Genomic DNA, 21,214 nt, shown 5'->3' with positions numbered 1-21,214 from the left:
AACATGCAAACCCCACACAGAAAGGCCTCCCCCATCAGCCACTGGGCTCGAACCCAGAACCTTCTTGCTGTGAGGTGACAGTGCTAACCACTACACCACCATGCCATCCTCGAAAATGAACACACATGTACACAAAGAAAATATAAAATGTGAAAAGTCCTAAATACTTACAGGAACATTTTAGCAAATGAACAATGAGTATATAAGAACAAGAACATCATTTTCATTGTCTGGAGGTACAGCATCACTAGATGCAGCCATACAGCTGAGGTCTAAATATTGGAAAACAGCATAAGAAACAATAACTGAACTGATTTCAATCATCAGACATTTGATGATTTTACACTAAAAAGTCTGGAGCGATGCAAAATGCAAAGTGTATGTTTAATGATCAGGTCTGAATATGGTTAAAAAATACCGTTCTCTTCAACATCGCAACATTCCTGAGATTTTGGTGCAGATATGCTACCCTTGGAGAAGACATGCTCTATATCTGTAAAACAAGAAAGAAAACAAAACAAATATTTATAATTAAATGACTGTTGTAGTTTCCAATTTAAGAAGGTGCAAGTTCAAATCTCCTCATGACAGACATACAGCTCTTTATAAAACTGAACATCTGAATCATTACAGAGAAAAAAATACTCTAGCATTATTCAAACTGATCTATTCATCTTCGAATCAAACCCTGTGCTTCAGAATTTAGGCAACACCCCCTACCTGACTCCAGTGTGGGAGGATTTGTACATACAGTGGTGCTTGAAAGTTTGTGAACCCTTTAGAATTTTCTATATTTCTGCATAAATATGACCTAAAACACCATCAGATTTTCACACAAGTCCTAAAAGTAGATAAGGAGAACCCAGTTAAACAAATGAGACAAAAATATTATACTTGGTCATTTATTTATTGAGGAAAATGATCCAATATTACATATCTGTGAGTGGCAAAAGTATGTGAACCTTTGCTTTCAGTATGTGGTGTGACCCCCTTGTGCAGCGATAACTGCAACTAAACATTTCAAGTAACTGTTGATCAGTCCTGCACACCGGCTTGGAGGAATTTTAGCCCGTTCCTCCGTACAGAACAGCTTCAACTCTGGGATGTTGGTGGGTTTCCTCACATGAACTGCTCGCTTCAGGTCCTTCCACAACATTTCGATTGGATTAAGGTCAGGACTTTGACTTGGCCATTCCAAAACATTAACTTTATTCTTCTTTAACCATTCTTCGGGATAACGACTTGTGTGCTTAGGGTCGTTGTCTTACTGCATGACCCACCTTCTTTTAAGATTCAGTTCATGGACAGATGTCCTGATATTTTCCTTTAGAATTCGCTGGTATAATTCAGAATTCATTGTTCCATCAATGGTGGCAAGCTGTCCTGGCCCAGATGCAGCAAAACAGGCCCAAACCATGATACTACCACCACCATGTTTCACAGATGGGATAAGGTTCTTATGCTGGAATGCAGTGTTTTCCTTTCTCCAAACATAACGCTTCTCATTTAAACCAAAAAGCTCTATTTTGGTCTCATCTGTACACAAAACATTTTTTCAATAGCCTTCTGGCTTGTCCACATGATCTTTAGCAAACTGCAGATGAGCAGCAATGTTCTTTTTGGAGAGCAGTGGCTTTCTCCTTGCAACCCTGCCATGCACACCATTGTTGTTCAGTGTTCTCCTGATGGTGGACTCATGAACATTAACATTAGCCAATGTGAGAGAGGCTTTCAGTTGCTTAGAAGTTATCCTAGGGTCCTTTGTGACCTCACCGACTATCACACGCCTTGCTCTTGGAGTGATCTTTGTTGGTCGACCTCTCCTGGGGAAGGTAACAATGGTCTTGAATTTCCTCCATTTGTACACAATCTGGCTGACTATGGATTGGTGGAATCCAAACTCTTTAGAGATGGTTTTGTAACATTTTCCAGCCTGATGAGCATCAACAATGCTTTTTCTGAGGTCCTCAGAAATCTTCTTTGTTCGTGCCATGATACACTTCAACAAACGTGTTGTGAAGATCAGACTTTGAAAGATCCCTGTTCTTTAAATAAATCAGGGTGCCCACTCACACCTGATTGTCATCCCATTGATTGAAAACACCTGACTCTAATTTCACCTCCAAATTAACTGCTAATCCTCGAGTTTCACATACTTTTGCCACTCACAGATATGTAATATTGGATCATTTTCTTCAATAAATAAATGACCAAGTATAATATTTTTGTCTCATTTGTTGAACTGGGTTCTCCTTATCTACTTTTAGGACTTGTGTGAAAATCTGGTGATGATTTCGGTTATATTTATGCAGAAATATAGAAAATTCTCAAGGGTTCACAAACTTTCAAGCACCACTGTAGTTAGTGCACCATGCGAAACTGGAGGCCATACACTTCTGATACAACCCTGATTCCAAAAAAGTTGGGACAAAGTACAAATTGTAAATAAAAACGGAATGCAATAATTTACAAATCTCAAAAACTGATATTGTATTCACAATAGAACATAGACAACATATCAAATGTCGAAAGTAAGACATTTTGAAATTTCATGCCAAATATTGGCTCATTTGAAATTTCATGACAGCAACACATCTCAAAAAAGTTGGGACAGGGGCAATAAGAGGCTGGAAAAGTTAAAGGTACAAAAAAGGAACAGCTGGAGGACCAAATTGCAACTCATTAGGTCAATTGGCAATAGGTCATTAACATGACTGGGTATAAAAAGAGCATCTTGGAGTGGCAGCGGCTCTCAGAAGTAAAGATGGGAAGAGGATCACCAATCCCCCTAATTCTGCGCTGACAAATCGTGGAGCAATATCAGAAAGGAGTTCGACAGTGTAAAATTGCAAAGAGTTTGAACATATCATCATCTACAGTGCATAATATCATCAAAAGATTCAGAGAATCTGGAAGAATCTCTGTGCGTAAGGGTCAAGGCCAGAAAACCATACTCGATGCCCATGGTCTTCGGGCCCTTAGATGGCACTGCATCACATACAGGCATGCTTCTGTATTGGAAATCACAAAATGGGCTCAGGAATATTTCCAGAGAACATTATCTGTGAACACAATTCACCGTGCCATCCGCCGTTGCCAGCGAAAACTCTACAGTTCAAAGAAGAAGCCATATCTAAACATGATCCAGAAGCGCAGACGTCTTCTCTGGGCCAAGGCTCATTTAAAATGGACTGTGGCAAAGTGGAAAACTGTTCTGTGGTCAGACGAATCAAAATGTGAAGTCCTTTATGGAAATCAGGGACGCCGTGTCATTCGGACTAAAGGGGAGAAGGACGACCCAAGTTGTTATCAGCGCTCAGTTCAGAAGCCTGCATCTCTGATGGTATGGGATTGCATTAGTGCGTGTGGCATGGGCAGCTTACACATCTGGAAAGTCACCATCAATGCTGAAAGGTATATCCAGGTCCTAGAGCAACATATGCTCCCATCCAGACGACGTCTCTTTCAGGGAAGACCTTGCATTTTCCAACATGACAATGCCAAACCACATACTGCATCAATTACAGCATCATGGCTGCGTAGAAGAAGGGTCCGGGTACTGAACTGGCCAGCCTGTAGTCCAGATCTTTCACCCATAGAAAACATTTGGCGCATCATAAAACGGAAGATACGACAAAAAAGACCTGACAGTTGAGCAACTAGAATCCTACATTAGACAAGAATAGGTTAATATTCCTATCCCTAAACTTGAGCAACTTGTCTCCTCAGTCCCCAGACGTTTACAGACTGTTGTAAAGAGAAAAGGGGATGTCTCACAGTGGTAAACATGGCCTTGTCCTACCTTTTTTGAGATGTGTTGTTGTCATGAAATTTAAAAATCACCTAATTTTTCTCTTTAAATGATACATTTTCTCAGTTTAAACATTTGATATGTCATCTATGTTCTATTCTGAATAAAATATGGAGTTTTGAAACTTCCACATCATTGCATTCTGTTTTTATTTACAATTTGTACTTTGTCCCAACTTTTTGGGAATCGGGGTTGTATATGTTAGCTCCAGTACAAAACTAAAACATCTTTAAAACTCAAATTCCAAGCAAAACCACCCCTCCCAAAGCCACACAAGCTGTCTAGACTAGAATACCAAATGAGTCAAGTCAAGTCAAGTTTATTGTCAAATATGCTATACATGCTTGACATATAGCACAGATGAAATTTCAGTCCTCTCTGACCCACGGTGCAAACAGGCAATGCAATAAGTAAAAACAGAATAACTGAAAAACAATATAAACAGTACAAACACTCTAGATAAGAAGTAGACATACGTAGACTAAACACTCATACACACACACACACACACACACACACACACACACACACACACACATAAATTGGAGCAAAAGGACATAAAATAAACAGTCAAAGGCACTTGAGGTATAGCAGGTAAACATGAAATAAGCAGCATAAACAATAAACTAATAGCTGTTAAGGTGAGGTAGTGCAGAATAGTGCAAATGAGCGAGGTAAAGTGAAATGTGCAGTTCCTGAGTTCAGTGTGCGAATGAATATTGAGAGTATGTACAGTGGGGCAAAAAAGTATTTAGTCAGTCACTAATTGTGCAAGTTCTCCCACTTAAAAAGATGAGAGAGGCCTGTAATTTTCATCATAGGTATACCTCAACTATGAGAGACAAAATGAGAAAAAAAATCCAGAAAATCACATTGTCTGATTTTTAAAGAATTGATTTGCAAATTATGGTGGAAAATAACAAAAGTTCATCTTAATACTTTGTTATATACCCTTTGTTGGCAATGACAGAGGTCAAACATTTTCTGTAAGTCTTCACAAAGTTTTCACACACTGTTGCTGGTATTTTGGCCCATTCCTCCATGCAGATCTCCTCTAGAGCAGTGATGTTTTGGAGCTGTCGCTGGGCAACATGGACTTTCAACTCCCTCCAAAGATTTTCTATAGGGTTGAGATCTGGAGACTGGCTAGGCCACTCCAGGACCTTGAAATGCTTCTTACGAAGCCACTCCTTCGTTGCCCGGGCGATGTGTTTGGGATCATTGTCATGTTGAAAGACCCAGCCACGTTTCATCTTCAATGCCCTTGCTGATGGAAGGAGGTTTTCACTCAAAATCTCACGATACATGGCCCCATTCATTCTTTCCTTTACACGGATCAGTCGTCCTGGTCCCTTTGCAGAAAAACAGCCACAAAGCATGATGTTTCCACCCCCATGCTTCACAGTAGGTATGGTGTTCTTTGGATGCAACTCAGCATTCTTTCTCCTCCAAACACGACAAGTTGAGTTTTTACCCAAAAGTTCTATTTTGGTTTCATCTACCATATGACATTCTCCCAATCCTCTTCTGGATCATCCAAATGCTCTCTAGCAAACTTCAGATGGGCCTAGACATGTACTGGCTTAAGCAGGGGGACACATCTGGCACTGCAGGATTTGAGTCCCTGGTGGTGTAGTGTGTTACTGGTGGTAGCCTTTGTTACTTTGGTCCCAGCTCTCTGCAGGTCATTCACTAGGTCCCCCCGTGTGGTTCTGGGATTTTTGCTCACTGTTCTTGTGATCATTTTGACCCCACAGGGTGAGATCTTGCGTGGAGCCCCAGATCGAGGGAGATCATCAGTGGTCTTGTATGTCTTCCATTTTCTAATAATTGCTCCCACAGTTGATTTCTTCACACCAAGCTGCTTACCTATTGCAGATTCAGTCTTCCCAGCCTGGTGCAGGTCTACAGTTTTGTTTCTGGTGTCCTTTGACAGCTCTTTGGTCTTGGCCATAGTGGAGTTTGGAGTGTGACTGTTTGAGGTTGTGGACAGGTGTCTTTTATACTGATAACGAGTTCAAACAGGTGCCATTAATACAGGTAACGAGTGGAGGACAGAGGAGCCTCTTAAAGAAGAAGTTACAGGTCTGTGAGAGCCAGAAATCTTGCTTGTTTGTAGGTGACCAAATACTTATTTTACCAAGGAACTTACAAATTAATTCATTAAAAATCCTACAATGTGATTTCCTGGATTCTTTCCCCCCATTCTGTCTCTCATAGTTGAAGTGTACCTATGATGAAAATTACAGGCCTCTCTCATCCTTTTAAGTGGGAGAACTTGCACAATTGGTGGCTGACTAAATACTTTTTTGCCCCACTGTGTGTGTGTGTGTGTGTGTGTGTGTGTGTGTGTGTGTGTGTGTGTGTGTGTGTGTGTGAGAACTGTGAGGGTGACATGATGTCAGATGCTGAAGGGGGGGGGCAGGGGGGTGTGCGGGCAGAATCTGTGGCAGGGGGCAGAGGGGGAAGGAGGGGCAGAACAGGGAGGGAGTTGAGCCTCCTGACCACCTGGTGAAAGAAACTGTCCTTGAGCCTGCTGGTTTTGGCCTGGAGACTCCGCAGTCTCCTCCCCGATGGCAGCAGACTGAGAGGCTGTGAGATGGGTGGATGGGGTCACCTGCAATCCTGATGGCTTTGCGGATGAGGCGGGAGTTATAGATATCCATAAGAGAGGGGAGAGAGACACCAATGATCCTCTCAGCTGCTCTCACGATGCGCTGCAGAGTCTTGCAGCAGGACACGGTACAGGCGCCATACCACACGGTGATGCAGCTGGTCAGGATGTTCTCGATGGTGCCTCTGTAGAATGTGTGCATGATGGGGGACAGGGCTCTTGCTCTCCTCAGTTTGAGGAGGAAGTACAGACGCTGTTGGGATTTTTTGGCCAGTGATGCAGTTTTGTTGCTCCAGGACAGGTCTTCAGAGATGTGCACACCCAGAAACTTGGTGCTGCTCACCCTCTCCACTGCAGCACCGTCGATAGTTAGTGGAGCACGCTGGGAGTGTGCTCTCCTGAAGTCCACAACAATCTCCTTCGTCTTCTCCACGTTCAGGCAGAGATTGTTGTCCTTGCACCACATGGCCAAGTGGCTCACCTCACTTCTGTTGATTGTCTCATCGCCATTGTTGATGAGACCCACCACAGTCATGTCGTCCGCAAACTTAATGAAGAGGTTGGAGCTGGATGTTGGTGTGCAGTCGTGGGTCAGCAGAATGAAGAGGAGGGGGCTCAGCACACATCCTTGTGGGGCCCCCATGTTCAATGTGATGGTGCTGGAGGAGTTGCTGCTGACCCGTACAGCCTGTGGTCTCCCCGTCAGGAAGTCCAGCAGCCAGTTGCACAGGGAGGTGTTGAGTCCCAGCTGGTCCAGTTTATGAATGAGCTGCTGAGGAATGATTGTATTGAATGCTGAGCTAAAGTCTATGAACAGCATTCTGATGTACGAGTCTTTTGTCACCAGGTGGGTGAGGGCTGAGTGGAGGGCAGTGGAGATGGCGTCATCGGTCGAACGGTTGGATTGATATGCAAACTGGAAAGGGTCCAGGGTGGGGGGTGGGGGGAGGGCAGACTTGATATGCCACATGACTAGCCGCTCAAAGCACTTCATGAGGATGGGAGTGAGTGCAACCGGGCGGTAGTCATTGAAGCAGGAGGGAGACGGCTTCTTCGGGACCGGGATGATGGTGGCGGCTTTGAGGCATGTGGGGACAACAGCCTGGCTCAAAGAGATGTTGAAGATGTCTGTAAAGACATCTGTGAGCTCCTTGGCACAGTCTCTCAGGACACGACCAGGAATGTTATCAGGACCCGGGGCTTTCCGTGCATTTAGTGTCCTGAGAGCTCTCCTCACGCTGTCTGGGGACAGCATCAACACCTGGTCGCCGGGAGGCGGTGGGGTCTTCTGTGCTGTGGTGAAGCGAGTGAAGAAGTCGTTCAACTGATTCAGCAGAGAGGTGGAGTTATCACAGGTCTGCAGTGAGGGCTTGTAGTCTGTGATGGTCTGAATCCCCCACCACAGGTTCCTGGTGTCTCTGCTGTCATTGAAGTAGTCAGCAATGTTCCTGGAATATTGTCTTTTGGCTACCCTGATGCCTCGTGACAGGTTGGCTCTAGCTGTCCTCAGGCCCACCTTGCTCCCAGCTCTGAAGGCGGCGTTCCGAGCCCTCAGGAGCCTGTGGACTTCTCCTGTCAGCCATGGCTTCTGATTTGCCTGAATGGAGATGGTTCTGGTGACTGTAACGTCATCCATGCACTTCCTCATGTAGGCAGTGACGGTCTCCATGTACTCCTGGAGATCTGTAGTGTTGTTGTAGGTGGCCGCCTGTCTGAACATGCTCCAGTCAGTTGTGGAAAAACAGTCCTGGAGTGCCTCTGAGGGCCCCTCTGGCCACACACGTACCTGTTTTGTAGCTGGTTTGGTGACTTTAACCAGTGGCCTGTATGGCATTAGCATAACAGTGGAGTGATCTGAGGCCCCAAGGTGGGGGAGGGGGAGGGATTTGTAGGCACCTCTATGCATGGTGCAAACATTGTCCAGAGTATTATTTCCACGTGTGGGAAAGTTGATATGTCCATAGAGTTTTGGAAACACGCTCTTGGGGTTTGCATGATTGAAATCCCCAGCCAGGATGAGGAAAGCATCTGGGTGGGCTGTCTGCTGCTCACTGATGTGCTGATAGAGTTCATTCAGTGCTTCACTCCTGTTGTTATTGGAGCCGGGAGGGATGTATATTGCTACCAGCAATATGGCTGTAAATTCCCTCGGCAGGTAGAATGGCCGGCACTTAATAATTATAAACTCCACCAGTGGTGAGCAGTGTTTGCAGACCACGACAGCATCGCGGCACCAGGCATCACTGATGTAAACACAGAGTCCTCCGCCACGAGTCTTCCCCCCCGGCTAGCGCTCTGTCTAACCGGTAGCATGTTAGCCAGGCTAGCTGAATGGCACAGTCCGGGACGCTGTCATTAAGCCATGTTTCCACAAACACAAGGACACAACACTCACTCACAGACTTAGAAGATGAGCGGAGTAGGTGGACATAATCCAGCTTGTTGTCCAGCGAGCATACGTTGGCCAGAATGATGGTAGGGATAGCCGGCTGGCGAGGGCTAGCCACTAGCCTAGCCTGGATACCTCCGCGTTTGCCCCTCTTCTGCTTCTGCATGTTCTGCCTGTGGCACCTCCACTGTGGGCTGGATGCAGGAGTGGGGGTCGGTGGTTGAGCAGGCCTCCGGAGCAAACCATAGTCGCATAGCACTTCCACGTCCACTCGATTTATATCCGTGAATATAGTTCTGCAGATGTCGAGCAGAAACTCACGGGAGCATGTGCGCCTTAAGACTGATGGACATGACAAAGACGAACAGACACACGCTGTTTTAAAACACAAAAAACACGAAAACACCGTTCTGTCGGGACGGAGAGGAGCCGCTGCGTGTGTACGCGCCACCATGTTGAGAGTAAAAAAAAAAACTCAAAAAAATGAGGCAGAGCTTCCATAATTGGCCAAGTGATGTAATTTAATTGACAGACGTCTCCTTCTGCAGATGTCGGTGATCCATGTAATCTGTCTGGGGTTTAGTTTTGTATTGTTTTTGCTGACGCCCCCCTGTAGAACCACTTTGTCCCACATCCCAGGTGAGTACGTGTGTGGTGGTCATGTTATGCACCCTTAGGCTGTGCTCCTGAGCTCCGATCTCAGCCCAGTCTCTCGGCGTCTTACCCTGAATTATCGTGAAGTCACAGATCTCCTCCAGCCTCCAGCAGCTCGCTGAGCAGCCATGTGTTCGAGGAGAACACAGCAGCATAGACCAGAATGCTCATGTCTTCACAGTGGCTAACGGGGAGAAAACACAACTCAACCTAGTGGAACACGTTCTACTGTCTCTCCTATCTCTAGTGTTCAATACCACACACAGAGTTTAACTGGGACAACAAGCTCCATGCTGGAATCAACACTGTTCAATAGTTCAAGAGAGAAAACAGAGCTGGGTGACCATACAGATTGGGATCAGCTCTATAGTGAAGAAGGAGCTTGGCCACAGTGTGGTGGTGAAGCCCAGCAAAGACGCACAAAAAAGAGCCATCTGGCCCAGATGATTCACACAGTCCACGTCCACACCTGAACAGAGAAAACATACGGGATAAATCACAGCACACTGACCAATTCCACAGCTACAGTCCTGCAGACTCACACGTTTATACTGTTCCTAGTAGCTTTAGAGTTGTTTCTGCTGAGAGTTCAGCGTTATTTTAAGTAGCTCCTGTTCTGATGAAACAGATTTGTTTTTTAAACAGAAAAACACCAACACGCTAACACAACTGATCCAGAATCAGGAAATGTGTTACAAGCCAAAAATTCAAACTGGCACACAAACCTTAAAAAAAATTAAAATAAAATAAAATAATCTCATTATCTCTAGCCACTTTATCCTGTTCTACAGGGTCGCAGGCAAGCTGGAGCCTATCCCATCTGACTACGGGCGAAAGGCGGGGTACACCCTGGACAAGTTGCCAGGTCATCACAGGGTTGACACATAGACAACCATTCACACCTACAGTCAATTTAGAGTCGCCAGTTAACCTAACCTGCATGTCTTTGGACTGTGGGGAAAACCAGAGCACCCAGAGGAAACCCACGTGGACACGGGGAGAACATGCAAACTCCGCACAGAAAGGCCCTCGCTGGCGGCAGGGCTCAAACCCGGACCTTCTTGCTGTGAGGCGACAGCGCTAACCACTACACCACTGTGCCGCCCAAATAAAATAATCAACCAATAAATATATTACAATTATGTCGAAAAAAATGATTGCCCTGTCCTGTAAAGGATACATGATAAAAATGTAATTTTCTTCTTCGAAAGCTATCTCTCCGTGATCCTCTCTGTGTTTTACCTCGCCTGAGGAGTTTCTCCACCTTGCACAGGTTTCTCTCCCGGGTGAACTGGTGCTGCTGAGCCTCCACTTCGCTTCTGACAGAGCCCAAGCGTATAGGACAGGGCATGGTGGGCATGCAGAACATCTCTACACCTCTACACGGCCCTGATGAGGAAATTTAATCACCAGTTCCCTTCATCACACTCTCTTATTCAGTGGTATTGATTTACTCACCCTTCCGCCATCACTGTTTTTAATTACAGATTAGTCCTGGGCAATATGATGATATAACACTGATATAATGACAAATTATTAAAATAATCAAAATCAATTTCACTTTTCAAGATATCACAGGTATGGTCAGGATTTCTACATCAGATACAAACCATGACTGGACACAGGAGATCAGATTTTATTTTAAAAATTGTACAAATTGTAAAATACTTCATTTTCCTTCTACCTCCTTGTCAGTATTTTTGTCTGCACTGCCTGGATCATTTTTAAGCCCAACACTACAGTCTTATATATATATATATATATATATCTCATCTCATGATCTCTAGCCGCTTTATCCTTCTACAGGGTCACAGGCAAGCTGGAGCCTATCCCAGCTGACTACAGGTGAAGGGTGGGGTACACCCTGGACAAGTCGCCAGGTCATCACAGGGCTGACACATAGACACAGACAACCATTCACACTTATGGTCAATTTAGAGTCACCAGTTAACCTAACCTGCATGTCTTTGGACTGTGGGGGGAAACTGGAGCACCCAGAGGAAACCCCTGTGGACACGGGGAGAACATGCAAACTTTGCACAGAAGGGCCCTCGCTGGCCCCGGGGCTTGAACCCAGACCTTCTTGCTGTGAGGCGACAGCGCTAACCACTACACCACCGTGCCACCCAGGCTTATATATTTATAGTAAAATATATTGTGTATTGAAATTACTTCAAGTATCGCGGTCTGGTATTTTTGTCACATCGCCCAGCCCTGGACACTCATTTAATTTCACATTAAACACTCATTTACTCCAGCCGAGTTGTGACATTTCTTACTTAACTAATTAATGGACATTTTAATACCATAAACATCATTCATACCATAAAATTAGAATAAATCCTGCTCTCATCAGGTGTGTGTGGTGAGATTAGCAGCAGCCCCAGTTTTTTTTTTTTTTTAATTTACGCGACAGATTAATGAAGTGGTAATTATTTTACAGTAAAATTTCCGGATATGTGATTATTATCCCTGACCTACCTGCTAATAGAAAAGGTTTGCAAAGTTTTGACAGCATTTGCGCTCAAAAACAAAACAAAACAAACAAACAAACAAACAAAAATAAATAAATAAATAATTGCATAAATAAATAAACCTGCGGTACAAGCTCGTGACCCCTGACGGTTGATGATGTAATAGCTTTCAAAACATATTTTAAATATATACACACAAAGACATAATTAATATTTGTGTCGATATTAATCTTTTTTTTTATTTTGCGGTCTGTTTCATTTTGAGTCTTTTAGATTAGATTTCTGTATAATGTGGAGTTTTATTAGTATTGTTTTAAAAAAAAAAAGAAAAGAAATAACTGTTGCGCATGGTTCAGTGGGCACGAACAGGAAAGTTGCCCTATCCAAAATGGCAGCAGGATTGACGCAATCAGATGTCACTACCCAATTAGATTATTTCTGCGGAGTCGAGCTCGCAGCCAATCCAATCACAGGAAGGTGTGGTTTGCTGGAAACAGAGTGGGTAGTGAGCGGAACAGAGGGCGGGGCATTTCACTCTCACTGAGTAAAGTGATGGAGTAACGTTTTGAACAGGTGTGTTAGCTGTTGTATTGTCGTGGAAACTCAAACTCTCCCAGCAAAAATGATAAAATGATTCTGCAGAGTGAACCCACTCAAAATCACAAAGTTGTCATTTTATACTGTCTCAAAAAAAAAAAAAAGCAGTACATACAAATAATTTCATTGGTTAACATGTCATACCACTTCAGCATCTTCTACTGGGCAGTACATCTCACGCTTCTCCTATTTTGCATCAGTTGAGCCAAATTTTCCAGTATGAAAGGTTTTGATTCTTCCTGAATTGACCAATGATAGAAGTGGTACGTCATGAACAACACAGCATTCAGCATGTACATGATTCAAAATGACTGGGGTCAAATCAGGTTTAAGGCTAACACAAGCTGCAGGTGGAAACTAACACAACACTCGTGGCCTTGCCCAGTCTACCACACCGTAGGATTTAAAAAAAGGAAAATGCACATTGCGGTGTGTAACAATACCCAATTCAGAATAACTTCATAAAATGTATTATGTCAGCATGCAAAACACTCCAGAATGAACAATTGCTTAATTTCAACATGCTTCTTGGCGAACCCATTACAACATATGATAACGCTGCAGGTGCTGAAGTTAGAATAATACACTTCTTGAATAGGCCTGTGATTTAACAGAAACACAACCTTCAGTATAAACAATCTCAATGTCTTTGCTGTATTTTACTGTAATTATGATCATTCATAAACCAATTTATTATTACTTTCCATCAAATCAACTTCATTTATTCTTTACTGAAAAACAAGATACTCGGCTTTGAATCACTGTATATAATCATCATAAAATTAATCAGTGTATGTGTGTTTATATGAATCAGAATACATTTGTGATTACTTAAGGTGTGTGTCCTGTTATTACGTTCAGTAAAGTATGTCCAAATATGCCACTTGTGGGTCAATAAATGACAAGAAATTACAATGCAAAAATGTCAAAGATCCATATCTTCAACAAACAACATTTGAGTCACACAGTTTGTCCAGCAGAGAGAACCAAATCAAACAGTGCACCTTTTACAATTCATCATATGAGGTTTTGTATACTCTAGTCACATCTCCCAGATAATATTTCAGAAGGATATATGTCATATCCTTGTGAGTAAAATCTACACGGTTATTAGTAGACATCAGTTAGTTGCTTGTGCCATGTTTAGAATCTCTATTTTATATGCCATGTAATCTCTATCTGTCAGGATTTGGGACTTTTCACACATTCCAATTCCTCTCTTCCACCATTAGATGTATACATTTTGCCCATTTGTGTCTACACTGAGTGCAGAATTATTAGGCAAGTGAGTATTTTGACCACAACATCCTTTTAATGCATGTTGTCCCACTCCAAGCTGTTTAGGCTTGAAAGCCTACTACCAATTAAGTATATCAGGTGCTGTGCATCTGTGTAATGAGAGGGGGTGTGGTCTAATGACATCAACACCCTATATCAGGTGTGCATAATTATTAGGCAACCTCTTTTCCTCTGGCAAAATGGGTCAGAAGAGAGATCTGACAGACTTTGAAAAGTATAAAATTGTGAGATGTCTTGCAGATGGATGCAGCACTCTTGAAATTGCGAAGATGTTGAAACGTGATCACCGAACAATCAAGCGTTTCATTGCAAATAGTCAACAGGGTCAAAAGAAGTGTGTGGAAGAAAAAAGGCGCAAAATAACTGCACATGATCTGCGGAAAATCAATCGTGAAGCTAACAAGCAGCCATTAGCATCCAGTTCTGCCATATTCCAGAGTTGCAACATTCCTGGAGTGTCAAAGAGTACAAGGTGTGCAATACTGAGGGACATGGCCAAGGTAAGGAAGGCTGAAAAACGACCACCACTGAGTAAGGCACACAAGATAAAACGTCAAGACTGGGCCAAGAAATATCTTAAGACTGATTTTTCTAAGGTGCTGTGGTCTGATGAGATGAGAGTGACTCTTGATGGGCCAGATGGATGGGCCTGTGGCTGGATCAGTAATGGGCACAGAGCTCCACTCTGACTCAGACGCCAGCAAGGTGGAGGTGGAGTACTGCTATGGGCTGGTATCATCAAAGACGAGCTTGTTGGACCTTTTCGAGTTGAGGATGGACTCAAACTCAACTCCCAGACCTACTGCCAGTTCCTGGAAGAAACCTTCAAGCAGTGGTATAGGAAAAAGTCAGCATCTTTCAAGAAGAACATGATTTTCATGCAGGATAACGCTCCATCTCATGCGTCCAAATACTCCACTGCGTGGCTAGCCAGTAAAGGCCTGAAAGGTGAAAAAATAATGACATGGCCCCCTTGTTCACCTGACCTAAACCCCATAGAGAACCTGTGGTCCATTATAAAACGTGAGGTCTACAAAGAGGGAAAACAGTACACCTCTCTGAACAGCGTCTGGGAGGCCGTGGTTGCTGCTGCACACAATGTTGGTCGTGAACAGATAAAGAAATTGACAGAATCTATGGATGGAAGGCTTTTGAGTGTCCTCATGAAGAAGGGTGGCTATATTGGTCACTGATTTGTTTTTGTTTTGTGTTTGAATGTCAGATATGTTTATTTGCAAATCTGGAGTTGTCATATCAGTGTACCTGGTGAAAATAAATAAGTGAAATGGCTACATATTTGGTTTTTATTAAGTTGCCTAATAATTCTGCATAGTGAAAGTTACCTGAACACATACATATTCTCCTAAAATGGCCAAAACTAAAAATGCCCCACTCTAACTTCCATACATATTCAGCTTTGATATTTATGAGACTTTTTGGTTGATTGAGAACATAGTTGTTGTTCAATAATAAAACTAATCCTCAAAAATACAACTTGCCTAATAATTCTGCACTCAGTGTATTTTGCTAATTGCTTACACCTGTGTCTAGTTAGCATGTTGTGTGCCTATCCTTGTACTCATTGTTGGGTGGGGAGGTAGGAGGAAGTTGGAGAGAGAAGCAGGAATGGGAACAACGATAACAAATGCGGAAGGTTTGAAAGTAAACTACTGTAAAGTGGACAATGGCAGAGGAATCAGATGGCAGTAATATAAGAGATCATTATGGTTTGGATAATGATGAAATGTTTTGGGAGGAAATGAGGAAAAAACAAGTGAGACCAAGATCAGATTCTAACAGCAGCAATGAATCCGTAGACACTGTTAAAAGGAGCAAACCTGAATTAAGAACTAGAACCAAGGAGCCAGACAAAGAGGTTTGGAAAGTAATCATCGTGTTTGATCAACAAAGAGGGCCAGATCTACACCCCATTCATGTTACCAAAGCAATAGAAAAAGAAATAGGTAAAATTAATCATGCTTGATTTATGGGGAATGGTAGACTACTGATTTTTGCAGCGTCTGAAACTCAGCGAGATAAGATCTTAAAGAAGACTACATTAAAACATTCTAAAATAACATCACACATCCCAGGAATAGTGGCAAAGAAAAGAGGAGTTATAACTGGGATTCCAGTTTCAGTGTCCATTGATGAGGTCAAGAACAATCTGAAAGGGGGAGAAATAGTCAATGCAAAATGCTTGACTAAAGGCAAAGAAAAGAGTTTGTCAGTTTTACTCTTTCATTTTAAGAATGAAATGCCTGCCAGAGTCCAAAAGGGTTTATGAGCTACCCAGTGCGAGAATTCATTTGCCCTCCAATATGCTGTCTTAAATGTCGTTTTGGCCATGTAGCAACACAATGTAGAGGTAAACTTAGATGTGCAAAATGTGGAGGTGAACATGAGTATGGGAAATGTGGGGAGAATGTTCACTTAAAATGTTGCAACTGTGGAGGTCAGCATAGTGCTGCCTATGGAGGGTGTGAGAGAGAGGAGGCAAAGGAAGTTCAGAAATACAAACTAACTCATCAGATGTCATATGCTAATGCACTAAAGGAGAAATAAAAATAAGAAAGATGTGAGTGTTAACAGATTTGTATCTCCAACAGAGCAAAATTCTTGGACTCCAAGACAGAATGGTGGGAGCCATGTATATCAATAGACTAGGGGTGGCACGGTTCACAAAAGTCGCGGTTCGGTACGTATTGCGGTTTGAGGTCTGCGGTTCGGTACGTATTGCGGTTTTTTTTTTTTTAAATCTTAAGTACTCTGTATTTGGGCATATAGCCTACTATTTACCTTAAGTAAACATAGTTTAGGATACAGCATTTAAGAGAGGTTAAAATTATAGTTACAATGAAATAATCATGCACAAACTGAGTTTGAGTTGACATAAGCACATTTTATGAACAATCTCTGATGAAAAGCCAGGTAGTATTTTGAAACAGCAAGAGGGAAGACATGGATGATTTCAACAGCTTTTTTATTTACTACAGTATTTATACAAAGTGTCAGGAGTGTTTGCTGCCATGTTGTGGCATCTAGAGGAACCAGGTGTCTTTTGTCACATACAGAGTTTTCATAATTGGAAGAAATAAAAATGAGTTCTTAAAGCTTACTTTTGAACAGATGTGTGTGTTAAAACTTAGATGTGCAGACATATTTGAAGTATTCCCACGAGTGTACGGCATTCGTACTTTATAAAGCTTGCATATTGTGACGTTTTTGTCAATTGATTTTTTGCCGGCGTCATCGCATGTAATGGGAAAACCAAAATGTTCCCACACACCTGATTTGAATGCCGCGGGGGCATCCTCTATGTACGACGACCTGCCTTCTCCACTCCCACTTGCCATTTTTGCACTTGCCATCCACACTCCGCTGTCACTTCAGTTCTTTCGCGCAGGGGTGATAGCGTTCCGGCGCTGCGCCGGATTTCCGGCGTACCGCGGCGCCGGAAAAAAAAAAAATCTAGTTCGCCCATTATCCTGTGTCATTCTGAGATGCGCAGATAGACAGTAAAGGGAATTCGGAATTCCCTTTACTGTCTATCTGTGCATCTCAGAATGACACAGGATAATGGGCGAACTAGATTTTTTTTTTTCCGGCGCGGCGCCGGAACGCTATCACCCCTGTTCGCGCGAAAGAGAACCACGTGGTTTCATATGGGCATTCGGCTTTTTTTTTTTGGGTGAACATCTTAAATAGGGGTACCGCGGTTTATACGCGTATTGCACCGCAACAGGCGTATCGTACGGTTCGGTTTTTTTCCCATAACCGTGCCAAGCCTACAATAGACAAAGGTAGGCCTGCCAAGGTCTAACCCAGTGATAGAATGTTGTGAATGCAAAACAAGAATTTCAAAAGAGACTCTACTGATCAAGAACAATGAATTTATAGCATTTATCTGTTCTATAGTTAATGTCACAATACAGCACTCTAGGAAGAGTGACAGAATTAGATCAGTTGTGGAAACCGCAAATGAATTTTTGGGTACCACAACCAAAGCTGATGAAATTCATGAAATGTTAAATAATAAATATGGAGAATCTCGAGTTGGTTAAATGTCTAATGGTGTTAATCATTCTTCAGTGGACTGCAAGAAGTCTGATTGCAAAATGACAAGAGTTTAAAAGGTATATGCATGAATTAAATAGTAAACCAGATGTTATCTGTATACAGGAAACATGGTTAAAACCACATTTGGATTTTGTCTTAAAAGGTTATAACAACACTAGATATGACAGGGGGAAAAATAGAGGAGGGTGTATGACCTTTGTCAAAGAAGGTGTTTGCTGGGATTTGAACCTGGTTCACTGGTGTGATAATCCAGCAAACCCCCACTAGGCCACCAGGGGGATGACTCAAGTGCAGAGGCGTGAGGCGGAAGTAGAAACGTATCAAAAAGTTTATTTACAAAATATATACAATCCAAGGGAAAAAACAAAAAGAATAATTCAAAGCTCAGAAGATATACAAAAATAAAAATATCCCAAGGTTCAATGTCCAAAATCCAACTAAGAAAAGAAGAGGCAAAAACTCAAACGCTCAGAAGATTCAAAGGTCAAAACAAAATCCACAAAGTCCAAAAGAAAGCAACAAAACCAAGAATACTAAGACACAGGCAAGGTACATGGGACAGAGGGCCCTAGCACTAACAGCATAGCATAAGAAAAAGACTCCGTGACAAGGGAACAAACAGAGGGGTATTTATACACACACTAATTAAGGAACAGGGCGGGGCAGGAAACAGGCAATGAAGACAAACACAAAAACACAGTGGCGGCCTCTAGAGGCCAAAACAAACATGACAAGATGGTAATAACAGCAGCCTCTAGAGGCCAAAACAGTCCCAGTCCTAACAGAAGGAGTGTCATACAGACATTTGAGTACAGCTGAGGAACATGAATGTATTGTGACTGAAATTTTTAATGGAGATAATGGTAAATACATTGTTAATTACTATAACCCATGTAAAGCTTTAACAAATGAACTGTTGAGAAACATTATCAAAAGATCTCATAGAGAGATATGGTGTGGGGATTTTAATGTCTATAATAGCTTATGGGGAAGTAAACACACAGATCTAAATGGGGAGACTGTTGAAGAAATGATAAATGAAAGAATGCTAGTATGTCTAAATAATGGCAGTGATATATAAAATGAAACCTCATGTGTTGACCTGACTTTAGTTGATAGGAAATTAGCCTGTGAATGGGAGGTAGACCAGAAAACAAGCATTGGTAGTGATCATTTTCCTATCTCTTTTACCTCTGCCAAGGAGGTTATGTTTTTGGTAGCATTGGTTTGTTTGTTGGTTTGTCTGTTAGCAACGTTACGGAAAAGGTTATGAACGGATTGCTCTGAAATTTTTTCCAGAGGTGTGACTGGGCACAAGTAACAGTCCATTAAATTTTGGCGGTGATCCGGATCACCTTCTAGATCCCGGATTTTTTAAAGGATTCTTGGCGGAGGTCTGCGCTCTCTGAGTGCTTTTCTAGTTGAAGTTGAAATGAAGACTGAAGAAAGTTAAATTCATCATGAATGGCATTTTATGAAAGCAGACTGGGAGAAATTTTTAAAAAGTTGCAATCAAGAAATTAAAAATATTCCAAAAATTGATCAAACTATAGAGCAGATGAATAATAACCTAAACATCCTCATTCTTACTGCAGCTAGTCCGAGCATTCCTATCAGTAAGAGTCAGAAGAAGAGTGAATGTTCCATGGTGGAATGATAAATGTAAAGAAGTCATTAAAGACCGAAATAAAGCTTTTAAAAAACTGTGTAAAACATTAACTACAGAGAACCTTGTGGAATACCAAAAGAAAAAGGCTCTAGCGAGGAAGGTAATTAAAGAGGTAAAAAGGGAATCGTGGAGACAGTTTTGCTCTACAATTGGAAGGGAAACAACCTTAGATAAGATGTGGATGATGGTCAAAAAGATGTCAGGTAGATATAAGCCTGCAAGTGTTCCTGTACTAATTGATGACAAGAATTTCAAAGCTGTATCAGATAAGGAAAAGGCTATTATGTTGGGTAAAATATTTGCAGATATCCATAAAGGTGATCATTTAGACGATCGTTTTTAAAAAAAAAAAAGGAAAGAGGATATATTAAAGGTGAATGAAGGTATCCTAAATGTTAAACCTGAAACAGGGTCTATACTTGATTAATGAATTTAATATGTCAGAATTGAAAATGGCAGTAGCTAATACAGCATACTCCTCACCAGGAAGTGATAAGTTGTGTTATGCTATGTTTAGAAAACTACCTGTGGAAATACTGGAAAAGATACTTGAGTTATTTAATCAAATTTGGAAAGAAGGAAAATTACCTAAAACATAGAAAAAGGCAACAATTCTTCCATTTCCTAAGTCAGGGAAAGATCCTAGTAACCCAGGTAATTACAGGCCAATAGCTTTAACTTCACACCGAGGAAAGCTCATGGAAAAATTGGTAGTGGGTTGTCTGAATTATTTCTTAGAAAAGAAATGCTTGCTTAAAAGCTATCAAACCAGATTTAGTAGGGATGTCCCGATCAGGTTTTTTTGCCCTCCGATCCGATACCGATCATTTGATTTTGAGTATCTGCCGATACCGAGTCCCGATCCGATACTTCTTATAATCCATAAAAAATAAAGACGAGGAAAGAAACGGATCCAGGATGTTCCTCATTTTTTATTTAACACCTTATTTTAACATCCAACATCTCCGTTAGCAAACAGAGCACTTACGTGAGGCAGTTTGAACAATAAATAACAAATTTTAAAAAATAACCTTAAAATACCTGGCAGGAATGTAAACAAATAAAAAAAATAAAGTGCCACAGTGCCGGTAATTTGCTTTTAAGAACGCATCTCACAGTGGTGTACAGTAATTTCAATTAAGGAAATGAACGTTTTTCTTGATGAAAACAAGCATTTCTACCCTTTCAGGTTTGAGCCCGTTTCTTTTGTCATCCAACGAAAAAAATGATCTCATGCTTTGCTTTCCGCTTCGAACTGCTTCCGTGTTCAACTTTGCCGACAACAGGCAGCCAATAACCAATAGCGTCTCCGCTACAAAGTGATGTCATGCCGCACACGTTGATGTTGCTGTGTTGAGACAAGAGGTCTGGTCTCACTCTGTGCCAATGCATAGCTATTGATGTGTTAAAAATGAGAATATATTATATAGATATATATCCGATCCCTGATCGGGAGGCAATGCCCGATTCCGATCGAGTCTGAAACCATGTGATCGGGCCCGATTTCCGATCACGTGATCGGATCGGGACATCCCTAAGATTTAGAAGGAGTAAATCAACCACTGATGCTCTTGTTAAATTTTGTAATGAGGTTGAAAAGTCTTTAGTTATGAAGGAGGTGATGGCA

General features: G+C 42.1%; 1 protein-coding gene across 1 annotated transcript in view; it reads right to left on the bottom strand.

Annotated features, from left to right (window-relative positions):
• Nucleotides 1-395: 395 nt before the first annotated feature.
• Nucleotides 396-21,214, bottom strand: part of LOC132870918 (uncharacterized) — a 48,049-nt gene continuing 27,230 nt past the window's right edge. Inside the window, exon 10 of the transcript XR_009651229.1 lies at nucleotides 396-493. The gene's annotated coding sequence lies outside the window, so the exon portion shown is untranslated. The remainder of the gene's footprint in view (nucleotides 494-21,214) is intronic.

This window comes from Neoarius graeffei, chromosome 22 (assembly GCF_027579695.1).
Source record: "Neoarius graeffei isolate fNeoGra1 chromosome 22, fNeoGra1.pri, whole genome shotgun sequence".
Lineage (NCBI taxonomy): Eukaryota > Metazoa > Chordata > Actinopteri > Siluriformes > Ariidae > Neoarius > Neoarius graeffei.
This window is presented reverse-complemented; position numbering and strand designations above follow the sequence as displayed.